General features: G+C 41.1%; 1 long non-coding RNA gene across 1 annotated transcript in view; it reads left to right on the forward strand.

The window, feature by feature from the left end:
* The first annotated feature begins 974 nt into the window (after positions 1–974).
* LOC306820456 overlaps positions 975–13,008 on the forward strand; it is a 56,043-nt gene continuing 44,009 nt past the window's right edge. The window contains exons 1-3 of the long non-coding RNA XR_013778670.1: positions 975–1,237; positions 6,116–6,192; positions 10,232–10,308. This is a non-coding gene — a long non-coding RNA (uncharacterized lncRNA). The remainder of the gene's footprint in view (positions 1,238–6,115; positions 6,193–10,231; positions 10,309–13,008) is intronic.

Raw genomic sequence — 13,008 nt, forward strand, 5'->3', positions numbered from 1 at the left:
AATTAGTTGAACAATGAGTGTGAACTGTAGCCTGCACGCACTAACCCACGCACACATACACACACACACACTAACAGACTGTCTTTAGTGCATACTTTACGGTATTAAACTAAGATGTTAGCCTAAACAGTGACTTTGTTAACTGTCATTTTGCTCATATTTAGAGGAGAATCTGTCTCCTTTCACCGCTGCAGGACGAACAGCTACAAAAGTAGAGACGGCTTCATGTGTTTCTTGTAAGTTTGGGTCGTTTGGGACGAGAAGGGGAAAAGATTCTTCGTCATCGCAGCATCAGTGAGTAATTTAGCGAACACACGAACCCTGTCACTGTCACACAGGAATGTTCATCATCATTTCCATCCCAACTAATAAGATAAACTTCTAATAAGACCAATTTGGCAACATATACATGATTTTAGCTATATTCTTTAATGATTAAAGAAACTAAAGATGTTGAAGCTCTTATTGCACTTTTTAACTTTAAATCATATTTAGAGTTAAGTTTGAGAGTGTGCACCAGTTTTTACTTGGAAATGTTCCAAAGTATGTTGTAAACATTCACAGTATTTTAAGTTTCTCCTCTGATCAGACAAAAGTTCTGGGGTGACCAATCAGATCTCAAGGGGGGCCCTCGCCGCCCCTCTGGACCGGGGCCCCGCTTTGCTTAAGAACGCTTCAGTGAGATTTTAAAACTCAACATTAACTGTTGAAACAACTAAGAGGATTATAAAGTTGAGCTGTTACAGACTTAGATTTGTTTTCTGAGTAATGGCATCTTTAACGATTTCAAAGATCCCGATATTTCTCCACACTGATGTAAATGTAAGTCAGGACTTATGTGCACACGCCTGCAGACGGATGAACGCTATGCAGTCAGCTTCCACAATCACAATCATCAATACTTTATTAATCCCAGGGGGCAACTCGGTCCTGACAGCTGCACTAAAACAGAGTATATTAGTAGAAATATATTTATATACAATGAAATCTGAAAACAGCAGGAACATTAATACAACATCAATCATCACGTTTGTGCCCTAAAAAGAGCAGAGAGTGAGGACAAGATGGAGTATATAGACTTTTCTTATGTTGCTCTATGTGTTAATGTACAGATTATTAATTCTTATTACCTGGCACAGTTTGAACGTGTCATGAAGGAGTTTGGAGTTTAGAGTGTGTGAGGTGACCCGGGGTCAGAGGGAGGAGACGTTCACAGTTTGATGGTCACAGGCAGGAAGTCTCTGGCCTGTGTGTCACATGTTTCACTGAGCTGGAGTTTGCAGGTTATTGTCTTGCTCACACGCATGATGCAGGGTTTGGCTGCGAGCATTTTGTGGTTGTTAAAGGAAGTGAGGGGGCTTTTTTTGTAACCAGATGAATGACACAGATCCACCCTGTGTGCAGTTCACACTTTGTTGTCAGCGTGAGATATGTGCACGCTGTCTGTGCACATCAGAGGAGACGAAGGATTCCAGGGGTAACGCTGTCATTTATTTTCATGTTCATACAACAAAGTGGCTGCTCTGTGGTAACCATGGATACCAGCCGCTTCATGCTAACACTCCCGACCTCACAGCCCTCGCTTTTCTGCCCAGACAAAATGCTCGGTGGACACGAGACAAGCGTGGACAATAGATATGAAAAAGTCAAGTCAAAGTATATTTGTTTAGTACGATTAAAAAAAAATCTTCAGCTGACCAAAATGCTTTTCAGGCAAAACGCCAAAACAGAATCAAAGAAAATAAAAAGCAAATAAAGACAAATCCACACACTCACATAATCATACATGTAGAGGCATCCAAACATACATGTACACACAGTAGAATAAAATCATTAAAAATATGGGGCTTGTTTCAGCTGGGTATTTTTGAGTTGTGACTTGAATGGATGTAATGAGTTAGTTTGTGTTGGTGCCCGTGACGGGGGTCAGCAAGGAGGGACTGATCAGAGGACCTAAGTGGACATGGTGGGGTCTCGAGGGTTAAAGGGGGGAGGGGGGGGGCTGGACCATGCAGGGACTTAAGAACAAGTCACAGAATTTGGATTGAGGGAGTTGTGCAGTCGTCCAGGCGGGACGTAATGGATAAAAACGGTTTTATTTATGTTAACACATATTGATGTGAATCTTTTAATGTTCCTACTCTGCAAACATTCGCACCGTCTTTGTAGATGGACAAATATCTGTCCAGTGAAATTCTGTCTGAGAATCACTGATCTACGTTTGCAGCTTTGCAGTTGAGACTGCTGCAAAATCCGATACTGTCCAGGACGTACACAGTCTCACAGTCGCTCAGGTCTCCGTTATTTTTCTTCTTCTGGATCTCAGCTATCTTAAACATCTCATAGGGGGGAATTAGCACCTCTTCCTCTTTGTCTTTCATATGGGGATATTTCTTCAGATAAGCCCCGTAACAGGTCTGAATCTGGAAGCAGGTCTTTTCACCGAAGTGAGTGAGTGTTGGATTGTAAGAGCTGGAGGCGAACATACCAAACCGGATCATTTGGTTGAGTTTGCCGGTAAACTCGGTGCCAGATCTGCGGTAAGTGATGTGGCATTGATTGTGCCTATTAAGGATCTGAATGGCAGATGTTAGCCAGAAATGTAAAGAGTGAAACTGGAAGGTGGTGCCATATTCAGATCTGTTGGTTCGGACCGCAGTGTTGAATAATTCATAAAATCTTTTCTCATTAGACGTGTAGATACAGATCGCTCGAAAATGCTCCTCAGTCAGATCCTCATCATTTTTGTCTTTGTGTTGCATGTTCCTCTTTACACAATTGGAAGCTTTTTTCCAGACTTCTTGAAATATGCCTTTGTTCTCTTTCTTGAAGTATGTGGTCTCAACTTTTGTCATCATGTCTTCCTGGCAGTCAGAGTACATGTCATCAACCGAATCTTTAACCATACTCAGCGGGATGACTTGGTTTTTCTCTCGGAGAGGGAAGTTGAAACGGATCTGAGGGGAGACAAAGACAATCATGAAGGGCAAGGTCATTGAACCACATGAAGCTACCTGGTACAAAGAGTTCCTCTGAGTGACGGAATACAGAAATGCAGATGATATTCACTGGGATCAGGAACGATGGTTAAAACTAGCTGAAGTTCAGTGTATCGATGCAAAAATCCAACATGCAAAAAGCAGACTGACTGCTGTGTTTGACCTCACACGTTTTTGTTTTTTTCAATCAAAGCAATTCACCAATAATGTGGATGATTATCTAAGTATGGTAGAATCGTACGATCTAAAGCGGACCTTTGCTCCCAACATTTGTTGTTAAATTGATGTGTGGTAGACTTGTTCTTGAATTATTGTGTGAGGAACAGTAACTGTAAAAGACTCACCGTCATGAGGTCGGCAGGCAGCATCCAGCCGCAGAGTAAGAACAGGGACATGAAAGTAAGCATGTTTGTCTGCAGCGCTGCAATCAGGACAACTCAAGAATCTACAAACACAACTACAAAAACAACAAGTCAATGAAAAACTTCACTTCAGTCTGCAGTGTTGATTCAATGTCTGTCATGATGGAACTTTAAAGAAAAGTATGCTCGTCAAAAGTGAGACCTACCAGTCTGCAGAAAGAGCTGATGCTGCAAATGTTGGGAGGTCTTTGAATGAGATGACCGGTCCTCAGCACAGGTCCAGGACCTGCCGCTCTCTCTTTATATATCTTTGTGACCAGACGGGTCCAACGTCCTCTGACGCACATGAGCACTTTTAGATTTACAAATAATGAAGGAGGACCTCCTGTGAAAGTCTGAAGGTGCGAGTGTGGTAGGAAATGAGTGTGGTCGTGTCTTTGTTTGCTGCGAGCTGCAAAACCACAAACACACAGACAACTTTCCAACATGTTTGAACAGAATAAAATGCACGCTACATCATGTTTTAATTTCTACATTTTTTAAAGTTTGCTTCTTCCTTCTTCTTTTTTGAACATGCAGCAACCTTTTAATTTCTTTATTTTCTGTTTGAAAAAATGTGAAATATGCTTTATTGCTGATGCTCATTTTCAAAAATAAATATTCGAAATTATATTCGAAAGATGCAAAAGCGTTCCCCTATTTCCTAAATGATCGGCAGTTGTGTAAATTGTCAATCAGAAACGAAAAAAATATAAAAAGAAAAAAAAAAAAGATCTGTAAAATATTGGAACCCCTTATATGATTGAAAATGTAAAAATAAAAAAAAAGAAGAAAGAAACATGTCAAATGTTGAAGCTGAGAAATGTCACTGTTCTGGGAAAGAAAGAAAAAAACAAAATGGCGGCAACATGTTTCAAAGAAGATGAAACAGAGACAACATAAAGGCGAGTAGAGAAGGAGTCATGGAACAGCTGACCATGTGATTATCTGACAACAGGTTGAGGTAACATGATGGGCTCGGCAGTAGCTGGGTCCAGTGTAGTGTTGCTAGTTGACTTCCTGAGCACTGCCGAGGACACCTTGAGCAACACATTGTACCTTCTCAGGAGTGCTCGCTGTGTGCAGCCCTCTCACTCTGACATCTGTCCGTTAGCTCATGTTGACATGGATCCTGTGTGTGCATGCGTGTGCTGACCATCAGACCATTAAAGGGATATTTCACTCATCTGCATGAAGCTGTGTATCTTTAGAAACCTGCTCCTGCTTTCTGCCCTTTTTTTCCCCGGAGACGGGAAAGCTCCATATTTCTTTTCTGAGGAGGATCCTCCGATGACGCAAAAATCATCATTTCATCGGAAGCTAGAGTTAGTTAGAGGGGGTGAAACTACAACGACGAGCAGTTGAGGCTGATGGAGGAACGGGGGGCGGCGTTGAAGACGAGGAGCCCGGCCCGGCTCGAGTTGAGGCGGGCTGGTGGTGTCGGTGGTTTGTCTTTGGACACAGGCAGAGAATCTGTTTGAATTCCTAAAATTGCCTTTTTTTGGTCAAGAAGGCAGCGACTTTAACATTTATTTCACATGTCTCCTACACATATGACCAAAGGTCAAGATTCATGTTTCCACGGGTGAAGTGTCCTTTAAGAAAATAAAAAAACACAACTGTGAATCATTTTTCACACTTTTTTTTTTACTTCTGTGAAGCTGCTGGAGCTGTTTTGTTTTTTGTTAGCTCTGTGGTAAACACACCTTTTTTGAATGAACCACACTCACTTAGTTCAACAATAAGTGTGAACTGTAGCCTGCACGCACTAACAAACACACACACACTAACAGACTGTCTTTAAATAAAGTGCATACTTTACGGTATTAAACTAAGATGTTAGCCTAAACAGTGACTTTGTTAACTGTCATTTTGCTCATATTTAGAGGAGAATCTGTCTCCTTTCACCGCTGCAGGACGAACAGCTACAAAAGTACAGACGGCTTCGTGTATTTCTTGTAAGTTTGGGTCGTTTGGGACGAGAAGGGGAAAAGATTCTTCGTCATCGCAGCATCAGTGAGTAATTTAGCGAACACACAAACCCTGTCACTGTCACACAGGAATGTTCATCATCATTTCCATCCCAACTAATAAGATAAACTTCTAATAATAGCAATTTGGCAACATATACATGATTTTAGCTATATTCTTTAATGATTAAAAAAACTAAAGATGTTGAAGCTCTTATTGCACTTTTTAACTTTAAATCATATTTAGAGTTAAGTTTGAGAAGTTTGACTGTGAGATTTTAAAACTCAGCATTAACTGTTGAAACAACTAAGAGGTTTATAAAGTTGAGCTGTTACAGACTTAGATTTGTTTTCTGAGTAATGGCATCTTTAACGATTTCAAAGATCCCGATATTTCTCCACACTGATGTAAATGTAAGTCAGGACTTATGTGCACACGCCTGCAGACAGATGAAAACTATGCAGTCAGCTTCCAGAATCAGAATCATCAATACTTTATTAATCCCAGGGGGCAACTCGGTCCTGACAGCTGCACTAAAACAGAGTATATTAGTAGAAATATATTTATATACAATGAAATCTGAAAACAGCAGGAACATTAATACAACATCAATCATCACGTTTGTGCTGTACAAAAGAGCAGAGGGTGAGGACAATATGGAGTATATACACTTTTCTTATGTTGCTCTATGTGTTAATTATTAATTGTTATTACCTTGCACAGTTTTAACGTGTAATGAAGGAGTTTGGAGTTTAGAGTGTGTGAGGTGACCCGGGGTCAGAGGGAGGAGACGTTCACAGTTTGATGGTCACAGGCAGGAAGTCTCTGGCCTGTGTGTCACATGTTTCACTGAGCTGGAGTTTGCAGGTTATTGTCTTGCTCACACGCATGATGCAGGGTTTGGCTGCGAGCATTTTGTGGTTGTTAAAGGAAGTGAGGGGGCTTTTTTTGTAACCAGATGAATGACACAGATCCAACCTGTGTGCAGTTCACACTTTGTTGTCAGTGTGAGATATGTGCACGCTGTCTGTGCACATCAGAGGAGACGAAGGATTCCAGGGGTACCGCTGTCATTTATTTTCATGTTCATACAACAAAGTGGCTGCTCTGTGGTAACCATGGATACCAGCCGCTTCATGCTAACACTCCCGAGCTCACAGCCCTCGCTTTTCTGCCCAGACTGAATAATAATGAAGGATCTTGAAATGTAGTACTACTGTTGGCCACAAGAGGGCCGTCGTGGGATGACTTGCTGCGATTCGTCCATCCTGCCACTGGGTGTCCCTGTTGTCTTCACATGTGGGGACAATACTGCACAAACATGCAGGCTTATTAAAAACAGAGAGCAGGTATTATTTCAAGCTTTATTTATTTCAATAACAAAAAAACAAACAAAAATAAATAAATAAAATCAACCAAAAAAAAAAAAAAGGTGAACTACCTATCAAAACACAAATCAAGCACTAAAATATGAGCAAACAGGACGCACACACAGACCGAGCGAAAGGAGTCGTCTTCACCTCGAGCACTCAGTGACTTCTTATTTCACTCATGTTTACATTCAGAGCTGACACACAGACCGTGTCGTCACAGAAACACTGATGGGGGGGGGGGGTCTGAGTCAAGTGTGCCTTTTGTTTGCTGCAATATGCCAAGCTGCTGGAAAGGCTGCTGATCACTCCATACTGTTGATTAGAGGTGCACTATTGAGTGAGTAATTTGTTTGTGTAAATATATCCTCTTGTGCATATAAGACTGTAAAGATTATTATTTGATTTATTGGTGTGTCTCTGATTAGTGTTTTTGTTTCCTTTAGACTTTAAAATCACCTGAATCACTACAAGTGGAATTAATTGGGAATTAAATAAATGAAGAAACTTTACCCGAGTCGCTGCACTTTTATTGGTTCACCATTGCAGAAGCTTTAAATTTTAAACCTGTCTCCACACACACTTTCTACAATCTTATTTGCTTTTTGAGAACAATCTGAAATACTTTAAATGTGTCACACTGACACTCGAAGAAAGCAGCAAAAGTTTCACACCAAAAGATCTTGTTTTGTCTATACCACGTCTACGCCACCAAATGTTCTAAATATTCACTTACCTTGACATTACTGTTGTGCGACCTGTTGAAAACGCCATTCCTTATATAGGCATGAAGCATGTGTATAAATACTAAAGCATATTATGACTATCTTAAACTTTCCTGCAGACCGTCTTGATGCTCTGTAGCTTTGTTCCTTCTCCTTGCAAGAACAATAAAAACCAACAAAGACAGTGATTGACTCAAGATCCTTTATTCTGAATTGGTCACTGTGCATACCGAAACGCCTGTTATGCAAAATAATGAGAAAAACAACAACAAACCATTCAGATGACTTTGTGTGCACTTGATGTTTCCACGCACCACCACCACACGCAGCAGGTGAAATATTAAGATGTCTATATAGTTCAGCATTATTGAAGACCGGTAACACATGCCATGTCCATAAACGCACCTCCACACCATCACAGTCAGATGGTCTCTCCTCTTAGACTAGGGCTCACAGAGTTCGTTATTTCAAAATAAATCTCCACTTTTTGAGCCGTCAGACCTCAGGACACTTCACCTCAGTCCTTTTTGAAATTAGCCTTGACCCAAAGGAGGGGGCAGCACTTCCTGATCTGGTTAAAATCCAGGTTGCTGTGTGCATGGTAGAATTCACACATTTTTGGATTCCAGTGACCATATTTGTTTTTATATACATGAATCACCAAAAAAGACTGGCGTACACCGGGTGTGCTCATTTGACTTTGCTGCTGCAGGACAGTTTCTTTGACCTTTGGAGGTACATGAGCGGCTGTAAAAACCCTGTAAGTAAAGCAATACTTGTCAAATAGATGTCGATGGAAAGAAACCTCATCGACTTGAAGAAAAATTGAAGTGGAATTGCAGCCATGTAGAAAAAGAAATTAAGGGTCATAAAAATCATGATGATAACAATGATTTTAAAAGCCTTTCTCTTCATTGCATTGCTCGTCCTCTTCCCTGTGTCTCCGTCTCCTGGCCCGGGGCGTTTTAAAGCCCAGAGAACTGAGAGGCAGCAGAAGAGCATGACACCGAACATCAACAGAGTCTGGATGAAATACAGAAAGCAAGACAATCAGCCAGAGAACACAAGAACAGACCACCCTGTATCTCAGAGGTTTAAATCTCAGGAACACGACCGGGTGGATAACACCAAGGTAGCACTCAACACAGATGCAGCTCTGGAAGAGAGGACGGGCAGTATAGACGAGGCCGAGAAAGAACGTGAAGACCCAGGAAAATAAATGCCACTTTTGCGAAAACCACATCCATACGCCAGATGAAGCAAACAGGAGCTCAGACGTCGCCAGGTTAAGAGAGAAGATGTCTGAAGCCATCGTCTCCCTGGGACCTCCCAATATCAGCCAAATGACGTAACTGTTCAGAGGAAGACCAAGGATCATGTTGATGGACATCGACATGGGTGGTAAAAAGGAAGATGAAACAGGAGAGCTTGATGTAAAGTTCTGTGCACTGCTGGTGTTCATTGTGTCGCTGTAAAGAAGAAGAACAGATGATTTCAGAAGCCTTTATAACAATGTTGTATTGAATACTTTGGTCTTGTTTCAAACAGCTGATAATTCAACCTTACTCTTAAACACATTGAAAAGTCTCCACCACACAACAACCCTACTGACCTGAAGTGATGGGATCCAAACCTGGTGCCGAGCAGCCGTCTGGTTTTCACACTTTTTTTTTTTTTTTACTTCTGTGAAGCTGCTGGAGCTGTTTTGTTTTTTGTTAGCTCTGTGGTAAACACACCTTTTTTGAATGAACCACACTCACTTAGTTCAACAATAAGTGTGAACTGTAGCCTGCACGCACTAACAAACACACACACACACACTAACAGACTGTCTTTAAATAAAGTGCATACTTTACGGTTTTAAACTAAGATGTTAGCCTAAACAGTGACTTTGTTAACTGTCATTTTGCTCATATTTAGAGGAGAATCTGTCTCCTTTCACCGCTGCAGGACGAACAGCTACAAAAGTACAGACGGCTTCGTGTATTTCTTGTAAGTTTGGGTCGTTTGGGACGAGAAGGGGAAAAGATTCTTCGTCATCGCAGCATCAGTGAGTAATTTAGCGAACACACAAACCCTGTCACTGTCAGTCTCCGTTCTGGGGCAGGAATGTTCATCATCATTTTTTCCATCCCAACTAATAAGATAAACTTCTAATAATAGCAATTTGGCAACATATACATGATTTTAGCTATATTCTTTAATGATTAAAAAAACTAAAGATGTTGAAGCTCTTATTGCACTTTTTAACTTTAAATCATATTTAGAGTTAAGTTTGAGAAGTTTGACTGTGAGATTTTAAAACTCAGCATTAACTGTTGAAACAACTAAGAGGATTATAAAGTTGAGCTGTTACAGACTTAGATTTGTTTTCTGAGTAATGGCATCTTTAACGATTTCAAAGATCCCGATATTTCTCCACACTGATGTAAATGTAAGTCAGGACTTATGTGCACACGCCTGCAGACAGATGAAAACTATGCAGTCAGCTTCCAGAATCAGAATCATCAATACTTTATTAATCCCAGGAGGCAACTCGGTCCTGACAGCTGCACTAAAACAGAGTATATTAGTAGAAATATATTTATATACAATGAAATCTGAAAACAGCAGGAACATTAATACAACATCAATCATCACGTTTGTGCTGTACAAAAGAGCAGAGGGTGAGGACAAGATGGAGTATATACACTTTTCTTATGTTGCTCTATGTGTTAATTATTAATTCTTATTACCTTGCACAGTTTTAACGTGTAATGAAGGAGTTTGGAGTTTAGAGTGTGTGAGGTGACCCGGGGTCAGAGGGAGGAGACGTTCACAGTTTGATGGTCACAGGCAGGAAGTCTCTGGCCTGTGTGTCACATGTTTCACTGAGCTGGAGTTTGCAGGTTATTGTCTTGCTCACACGTATGATGCAAGGTTTGGCTGCGAGCATTTTGTGGTTGTTAAAGGAAGTGAGGGGGCTTTTTTTGTAACCAGATGAATGACACAGATCCAACCTGTGTGCAGTTCACACTTTGTTGTCAGCGTGAGATATGTGCACGCTGTCTGTGCACATCAGAGGAGACGAAGGATTCCAGGGGTACCGCTGTCATTTATTTTCATGTTCATACAACAAAGTGGCTGCTCTGTGGTAACCATGGATACCAGCCGCTTCATGCTAACACTCCCGAGCTCACAGCCCTCGCTTTTCTGCCCAGACTGAATAATAATGAAGGATCTTGAAATGTAGTACTACTGTTGGCCACAAGAGGGCCGTCGTGGGATGACTTGCTGCGATTCGTCCATCCTGCCACTGGGTGTCCCTGTTGTCTTCACATGTGGGGACAATACTGCACAAACATGCAGGCTTATTAAAAACAGAGAGCAGGTATTATTTCAAGCTTTATTTATTTCAATAACAAAAAAACAAACAAAAATAAATAAATAAAATCAACCAAAAAAAAAAAAAAGGTGAACTACCTATCAAAACACAAATCAAGCACTAAAATATGAGCAAACAGGACGCACACACAGACCGAGCGAAAGGAGTCGTCTTCACCTCGAGCACTCAGTGACTTCTTATTTCACTCATGTTTACATTCAGAGCTGACACACAGACCGTGTCGTCACAGAAACACTGATGGGGGGGGGGGTCTGAGTCAAGTGTGCCTTTTGTTTGCTGCAATATGCCAAGCTGCTGGAAAGGCTGCTGATCACTCCATACTGTTGATTAGAGGTGCACTATTGAGTGAGTAATTTGTTTGTGTAAATATATCCTCTTGTGCATATAAGACTGTAAAGATTATTATTTGATTCATTGGTGTGTCTCTGATTAGTGTTTTTGTTTTCCTTTAGACTTTAAAATCACCTGAATCACTACAAGTGGAATTAATTGGGAATTAAATAAATGAAGAAACTTTACCCGAGTCGCTGCACTTTTATTGGTTCACCACTGCAGAAGCTTTAAATTTTAAACCTGTCTCCACACACACTTTCTACAATCTTATTTGCTTTTTGAGAACAATCTGAAATACTTAAAATGTGTCACACTGACACTCGAAGAAAGCAGCAAAAGTTTCACACCAAAAGATCTTGTTTTGTCTATACCACGTCTACGACACCAAATGTTCTAAATATTCACATACCTTGACATTACTGTTGTGCGACCTGTTGAAAACGCCATTCCTTATATAGGCGTGAAGCATGTGTATAAATACTAAAGCATATTATGACTATCTTAAACTTTCCTGCAGACCGTCTTGATGCTCTGTAGCTTTGTTCCTTCTCCTTGCAAGAACAATAAAAACCAACAAAGACAGTGATTGACTCAAGATCCTTTATTCTGAATTGGACACTGTGCATACCGTAACGCCTGTTATACAAAATAATGAGAAAAACAACAACAAACCATTCAGATGACTTTGTGTGCACTTGATGTTTCCACGCACCACCACCACACGCAGCTGGTGAAATATTAAGATGTCTATATAGTTCAGCATTATTGAAGACCGGTAACACATGCCATGTCCATAAACGCACCTCCACACCATCACAGTCAGATGGTCTCTCCTCTTAGACTAGGGCTCACAGAGTTCGTTATTTCAAAATAAATCTCCACTTTTTGAGCCGTCAGACCTCAGGACACTTCACCTCAGTCCTTTTTGAAATTAGCCTTGACCCAAAGGAGGGGGCAGCACTTCCTGATCTGGTTAAAATCCAGGTTGCTGTGTGCATGGTAGAATTCACACATTTTTGGATTCCAGTGACCATATTTGTTTTTATATACATGAATCACCAAAAAAGACTGGCGTACACCGGGTGTGCTCATTTGACTTTGCTGCTGCAGGACAGTTTCTTTGACCTTTGGAGGTACATGAGCGGCTGTAAAAACCCTGTAAGTAAAGCAAGACTTGTCAAATAGATGTCGATGGAAAGAAACCTCATCGACTTGAAGAAAAATTGAAGTGGAATTGCAGCCATGTAGAAAAAGAAATTAAGGGTCATAAAAATCATGATGATAACAATGATTTTAAAAGCCTTTCTCTTCATTGCATTGCTCGTCCTCTTCCCTGTGTCTCCGTCTCCTGGCCCGGGGCGTTTTAAAGCCCAGAGAACTGAGAGGCAGCAGAAGAGCATGACACTGAACATCAACAGAGTCTGGATGAAATACAGAAAGCAAGACAATCAGCCAGAGAACACAAGAACAGACCACCCTGTATCTCAGAGGTTTGAATCTCAGGAACACGACCGGGTGGATAACACCAAGGTAGCACTCAACACAGATGCAGCTCTGGAAGAGAGGATGGGCAGTATAGACGAGGCCGAGAAAGAACGTGAAGACCCAGGAAAATAATTGCCACTTTTGCGAAAACCACATCCATACGCCAGATGAAGCAAACAGGAGCTCAGACGTCGCCAGGTTCAGAGAGAAGATGTCTGAGGCCATCGTCTCCCTGGGACCTCCCAATATCAGCCAAATGACGTAACTGTTCAGAGGAAGACCAAGGATCATGTTGATGGACATCGACATGGGTGGTAAAAAGGAAGATGAAACAGGAGA

Source organism: Symphodus melops, assembly GCF_947650265.1.
Source record: "Symphodus melops genome assembly, chromosome: 2".
Taxonomy (NCBI): Eukaryota; Metazoa; Chordata; class Actinopteri; order Labriformes; family Labridae; genus Symphodus; species Symphodus melops.